The sequence below is a fragment of the Osmerus eperlanus genome, chromosome 17 (assembly GCF_963692335.1).
Source record: "Osmerus eperlanus chromosome 17, fOsmEpe2.1, whole genome shotgun sequence".
In the NCBI taxonomy this organism is placed as follows: Eukaryota; Metazoa; Chordata; class Actinopteri; order Osmeriformes; family Osmeridae; genus Osmerus; species Osmerus eperlanus.
In genome coordinates, this window is record NC_085034.1 from 12,478,294 (window position 1) to 12,485,703 (window position 7,410).

A 7,410-nucleotide genomic window follows, 5' to 3' on the forward strand; every position below is an offset into this window, starting at 1 on the left:
TGGCAAAAAAGAGAAGCACAAAGGTACAACATCCTCCCACTACCATTATCTCAAATTCACTCTCCTGAGTTTCCTCTATGTATATCCGTAACTGCTATAGTATGGGCCTATATGAAAGTTTCAAAGAAAAAGTGTAATAATGCAGAATACAGGAAAGGAACAGTGTGCTGGTGTGGAAAGTCCCCACAAACTGCAGAATGGCCAGAAAATATTAGATTTTACATTAGATAGTATCAAGGCCCAATTGCAAAAGAGGTCCAAAGGATATTTACAATTGTAGTAGGCCATTAATATGTTCAGGGGTGTAATTTGTTGGATAAGAAGCCCCACCCCCAACTCCAGAGTTGATGTTATCCATACTTATAGATAGACATTAGCTCTACCGTGGTCCAGTTGCCCGCATGACTCTTGTCAGTTATCGAAGCCCATTACATGGTTTTTTAATTTTCAAAACCCTTTGCCCGGTACAGACAATCAAAATGTGCCGTTAAGCCAGCAAACAGGAAGTTGGGTCGTATCTCAGCAAATCTTTGATGGATTCACACCAAACTTGCTGCGTGTACTCGTTGCTCTCTTCTGAGGATGTCTAAAATGTTTTCTGGGTCATTTGACTGCTTGGCCACCTCATTGCTGCTTGCAGCTATATTTGGATTTGGTCAGATTTGGTATCCCATTGGTAAGTCTGCAGCATGGATTTTTCTATACAGTGACAATTTGTGAAGAATATACATTTTTCAATGGTTCGCAATGTTTTGGAGGAATCCGCCATTGCTGCTTGCAGCTATATTTAGGGGCCAAGCAGCGAAGCTGCGAGGCACCTATTGTTATTGTTAGTATTATTATTATTATTATTATTATACTTCTTAAGACTGGGTGTCAATGGCAGGCCCTAGAAGCGCTTGGTCGAAAGTTGTGAAATTTGGCACACTCATTGGGGACAGTCCCCTGGTCCAATTCACAAAGTTTCATGTCCCATACTCGGGCACTCTAGCGCCACCAATGGGTCAAAGTTGGACTTGTGTTTACACACGCAACTTTTGAACCGTATGACCCATTTAAAAAATTGAGGTACCATTGGATTCCCTGGACCAAGACGAGTTCAATGCACACCATGGCGTCAATTTCCGGTTTATAGATTTTCCGCTATTTCCGGTTTTATCAAAAACCTTTGAAAGCCTACTCCTCCTACAATCTTTGTCAAATCTTCTTCAAAATTACCAGATATGCTCTTCAGACCAAGCCGCACAAAAGTTATGGTAGAGCATTTTGATACCTACAACCGTTTGTCCGTGACAGCCAATCAAAATCAGCAGAAAAGCCGCCAAACAGGAAGTGAAGTCATATCTCAGCAGTTGTTTGAGGCAGTGAAACTAAATTTGGTACGCCGCCTCGGAACCTTATTCTGAGGATGTCCTCCAAAAATTGTGTCATGTGACTAAAAGGGGGCGTGGCCGGAAGCATAAACGTGTTTTGGCTAATAACGGTTGAAGTGTTTACCTTAATAAAGTAATTTCTTTGTCTGTTGATGTCTTGTGAGATATCAAGCCTGACTATTAATAACTTTACATAAAATTCGAACGGACGTGGCCGCCATTTTGGATTTCATGGAAAAGTGTAAAAACCTTTTGCACGCCCCAATTTTTGTCCAATGTTTACCAAATTTGGCAAAGATGATCTTTAGACCCAGTTTCACAAAAGCAACGAGATGAATTTTCAATTTTCAAAAACGTTTGTTCGGTAGAGACGATCAAAAGCGGTGGCGCCAAACGAGGCGCAAGAGCATATCTCAGCAACCATTTGCGCGATTGTCACCAAACTTGGGTTCCATCGTTCCCATGAGGAGCAGAGGAGGCCTGCGGTGTTATACCAGAAAAATACCTTTGAACTCTCAGTACTCTTGAACGCAAACATATATTTCAACCAAACTTGGTGTGTTGCATGAGTGCAACAGGTTGTTGTGACTTAATTGTTGCAAAAGTGCTATGGAGGCCATGTCCTGCTCTGGACTGCTTGGCCCCTCCATTGCTGCTTGCAGCTATATTTGGTGGCCAAGCCGCGAAGCGGCGAAGCCACTTAAGTGTTTCTACCTTTTCTTATTATTATTACACTTCTTCTGTCATTGGAGTCTATGGCGGCCAATCAAAATGTGCCGTTAAGCCAGCAAACAGGAAGTTGGGTCGTATCTCAGCAAATCTTTGATGGATTCACACCAAACTTGTTGTGTGTACTCGTAACCCTCTTCTGAGGATGTACAACATTTTGTATGGGTCATTCGACTGCTTGGCCACCTCATTGCTGCTTGCAGCTATATTTGGTGGCCAAGCCGCGAAGCGGCGAAGCCACTTAAGTGTTTCTACCTTTTCTTATTGGTGGCCAAGCCGCGAAGCGGCGAAGCCCTTAAGTGTTTCTACCTTTTCTTATTGGTGGCCAAGCCGCGAAGCGGCGAAGCCACTTAAGTGTTTCTACCTTTTCTTATTATTATTACACTTCTTCTGCCATTGGAGTCTATGGCAGCCCCTAGAACCGTATAGTAAAAAGTTGTGAAATTTGGCACACTCATTAAGCACAGTCCCCTCTTTATATTCACCAAGTTTCATGTCTCCCATTGGAGCACTCTAGCGCCACCAACGGGTCAAAGTTGGACTTGTGTTTACACACGTAACTTTTGAACCGTATGACCGATTTTCAAAAATGAGGTACCATTGGATTCCCTGGGTCAAGACGAGTTCAACACACCCTATGACGTCAATTTCCGGTTATATAGATTTTCCGCCATTTCCGGTTTTATCCAAAACCTTTGAAAGCCTACTCCTCCTACTATTTTTCTTTAATCTTCCCCAGAATTGGCACACATCATCGTCAGAGCAACCCTCACAGAAGTTATCCAAAGATTTTTGATTTTCAAAACCGTTTGTCCGGTACAGCCAATCAAAATCGGCAGCAAAGACACCAAACAGGAAGTTGGGTCATATCTCAGCCAATCCTTGAGAAATCAACACCAAACTTGGTATGATGACTCGGAACCCTCATCTGAAGATGTCCAAACAATTTGGTATCATGTGATCACTGGGCGTGGCCGCAGGATGCAAAAATGTGTTTTGGCCAATAACTGTTGATTCGTTTGCCTATATTAAGTGATTCCTTTGTCTCATGATATCTTGGGACATCCCGTGTGTGACACATGATAACTTGTGATAACAGCCGAATTGATGCGGCCGCCATTTTGAATTACTGAAAAAAACGTTTTTTCTGTACTCCTCCTACAAATGTTTTCCAATCTTCACCAAATTTGGCAGAGATCATCTTCAGACCAGGCCTCACAAAAGCCATCATATTTTTTTGGGATTTTCAAAACCGTTTGCCCGGTACGGCCAATCAAAATGTGCCGTTAAGCCAGCAAACAGGAAGTTGGGTCGTATCTCAGCAAATCTTTGATGGATTCGCACCAAACTTGTTGCGTGTACTCTTAACCCTCTTCTGAGGATGTAAAACATGTTTTATGGGTCATTCGATTGTTTGGCCACCTCATAGCTGCTTGCAGCTATATTTATTATTACACTTCTTCTGCCATTGGAGTCTATGGCAGCCCCTAGAACCATATGGTAAAAAGTTGTGAATTTTGGCACACTCATTAAGCACAGTCCCCTCTTTATATTCACCAAGTTTCATGTCTCTCATTGGAGCACTCTAGCGCCACCAACTGGTCAAAGTTGGACTTGTGTTTACACACGTAACTTTTGAACCATATGACCGATTTTCAGAAATGAAGTACCGTTGGATTCCCTGGATCGAGACGAGTTCAACACACCCTATGACGTCAATTTCCGGTTATATAGATTTTCCGCCATTTCCGGTTTTAGCAAAAACCTTTGAAAGCCTACTCCTCCTACAATTTTTCTTCAATCTTCCCCAGCATTGGAACACATCATCGTCAGAGCAACCCTCACAGAAGTTATCCAAAGATTTTTGATTTTCAAAACCGTTTGTCCGGTACAGCCAATCAAAATCGGCAGCAAAGACACCAAACAGGAAGTTGGGTCATATCTCAGCCAATCCTTGAGAAATCAACACCAAACTTGGTATGATGACTCGGAACCCTCATCTGAGGATGTCCAAACAATTTGGTGTCATGTGATCACTGGGCGTGGCCGCAGGATGCAAAAATGTGTTTTGGCCAATAACTGTTGATTCGTTTGCCTTTATTAAGTGATTCCTTTGTCTCATGATATCTTGGGACATCCCGTGTGTGACACATGATAACTTGTGATAACAGCCGAATTGATGCGGCCGCCATTTTGAATTACTGAAAAAACATTTTTTCTGTACTCCTCCTACAAATGTTTTCCAATCTTCACCAAATTTGGCAGAGAGTATCTTCAGACCAAGCCTCACGAAGGCCTTCACACGATTTTTTGATTTTCAGAACCATTTGCCCGGTACAGGCAATCAAAATGTGCTGTTAAGCCAGCAAACAGGAAGTTGGGTCGTATCTCAGCAAATCTTTGATGGATTCGCACCAAACTTGCTGCGTGTACTCGTTACCCTCTTCTGAGGATGTCTAAAATGTTTTATGGGTCATTTGACTGCTTGGCCACCTCATTGCTGCTTGCAGCTATATTTGTACATGTAAATGTAAAGTATTTACGCGTTGATGGGGATGTGAAAGATTTAGTTATTAATCGGATTTTTCTTACTATAACCATTTGGTAAGGTCAGGTTCCCTATGCTAATGTGACAGTTATACCTCGGAGCTAACGGCTAAACGCAATTGCGCGAGCGAATGAACAAGCTAGAGCTAGCGAGCTGGGTGTCAACGTTAGAGCTAACGTACTGATCAGCCTTACGTTACTGGCGGTAACCTTCAAATATACGACATCATGATACCTGATAAACGAATATTTATGTGACAATGGCACCATTAATCTACACCAAGCATATCCTTTTGTATGAAACAACTTACCTCTCCCGAGTGTTGTGGATGATTCCCCTCGTTCAAGTTCGTTCCTCAACTTGTTTGACGCCAAGTGGCCGGAACTTCCTAGGTTTGACGCCTATTGGCTGGAACTTCCTAGGTTTGACGCCAAGTGGCCGGAACTTCTTTAAAGAGTGCCGTAAATAATTGTAAATTATAATTGTAAATGATTTACTGCATATTTAATAAATTATTTGTCTCTGCCAACACATACAGTTTCCCAACTGTACTGTTGCCAAGCAACAATTACATTTCCCTGAACAAGCTTGCTTGCTACTTTAGGTCTCATGACACTGCAAGCCAGCTATTTTGTTTCATGTACATTTATGTTTCCATTTATTGCGCAACCAGTGAAATAAGAAGTTAATCTTTGCGGCCCAAAGTGTGATACAATCTAAAACACAACAATTGTTGTTAAATACATTTCTCAACAGAATGAGTTATGGGAAGCAAGAAAGATCAAGGCAATACCTCCGATCCTGGAGATCAGCTAAACGTGTGCTCAAAAAGATAGACACAGAGCATCTGATTGATGACAGCCACATGGACGACACTGAAAACATGTCATCCCCACAGTCCATGATTACAGCATCATTAGAGTTGGAGGAATACTTGCAGGATGACATGGAGGTAGCCTTGGAGGATGATAGGGGAGTAGCCTATGAAGACGACAGGGAGGTAGCGTTTGAGGATGATGGGGAGGTACCCACTGACCTTGGGGAAAGTAATGATGAGGAATCCAGGAAAGTACATCACTTGCATCAGATCTGGCAACCTGGGCCACTCACTGTCAGGTGAAGAACAATGCCGTTGATCAGTTGTTGAAGATTCTTCAGAATCATGGCCACTCAGATCTCCCATCCTCCGCTCGTATCCTGCTAAAAACACCAAGGCAGGTAAATACAACACAGAAGTCTGGAATGGAGTATCTGAATTATCCATTGTGTGATACATTGCTAGACACCCTGAAGAAATACCCATTTGAACAGCTGTCTGACTGCGACACAGTTAATCTGTCCTTCAACATTGATGGATTGCCGCTGTTCAATAGCTCAGGGAAAGCTATGTGGCCTGTCCTATGTGCTGTTCACCTCAAGCCCATCACTGTTTTCCCAATCAAACTGACGTGCGGAAACAAGCGGCCAACCGACCTGCATTTTTTAGATGACATGGTGGCAGACCTCAATGATCTACTATCTAGTGGCCTGCAACACAGAGAGAAAACATTTAAAGTTAATGTTCTTTGCATTGTGTGCGATGCTCCAGCAAAAGCCTTGGTCCGTAACACAAAGCTGTGCTCAGGTTATTACGGCTGTGATAAATGCACTCAGAAAGGACAGTGGTTTAACATAGTTACATATCAGGAAACAGAAGAACTCACCCTGCGAACAGACAAAGCATTCAGACATCAAACCCAAGAAGAGCACCATCATGGCAACACTCCCCAGCTCAACTTGCCTATCGACATTGGTAAAAGCTTTCCCCATTGACTACATGCCTCAGGCATGCTTGGTGTCATGAAAAAGCTTCTCCTCATCTGGAGCAGAGGAGAGACAGGTTGTAGAATGTGACACAAATACAGGAGGTGAGCAGCAGGCTTCTTCACCTTAAACCTGAAATTCCCTCCATCTTCTCCCGCAAACCACAAGGTCTTGAAGAGCTGGAAAGGTGGAAAGCCACGGAATTCCGGCAGTTTATGCTGTACACCGGTAAGGTGGTGTTGAGGGGAATCCTGAGGGATGACCTGTACCTCCACTTCTTGTCCTTCAGTGTGGCGATGTGCATTTTAGTGAGCTCTACGACTCTCAAGCAGTATTCACAATACGCTCAACAACTACTGCAGTACTTTGTTGTGAGAGGACGGGAGCTTTATGGCAAGACGTTTCTTGTGTACAATACGCACACAATGCTCCACATAACTGCAGATGCCGTTTTGTTTGATGGGTTGGACAACTGCAGTGCCTTTAAATTTGAAAGTTTCTTGCATACCATGAAGAGGATGGTGAGGAATGGAAGATGCCCCCTTTCCCAGGTGGTGAAGAGGATCGAGGAGAGAAAAGAAGAACCCCTGCAAGTGCAAAAACAGAAAATGACAAATAGCTCAAAGGACAGAGCGTTCGTGCTGGATAGTGAGGAAGGCTGCAATGTCATTGATGAGACAGAAAAAAATGGGTGCCACCTGTGCCGTGTATATAGTAATCCGCAACCACTGTTTTTGGAGCCTTGTAACTCATCCATCATTGGAGTGTTCCAATACAAGAACACAACCACAACAATGAGATGGATTCCCTGCGAAACAATAAAGAATATCGCCATGAAGACACAAATGGATAAAACGATCTTCATGAAAATCTTACACAAACTATGAGTATGTATAAATGTTGTGGAAGTATACTCGCATAGTATATTATTTACTATGGAAAGGGTAATGTTTTAAG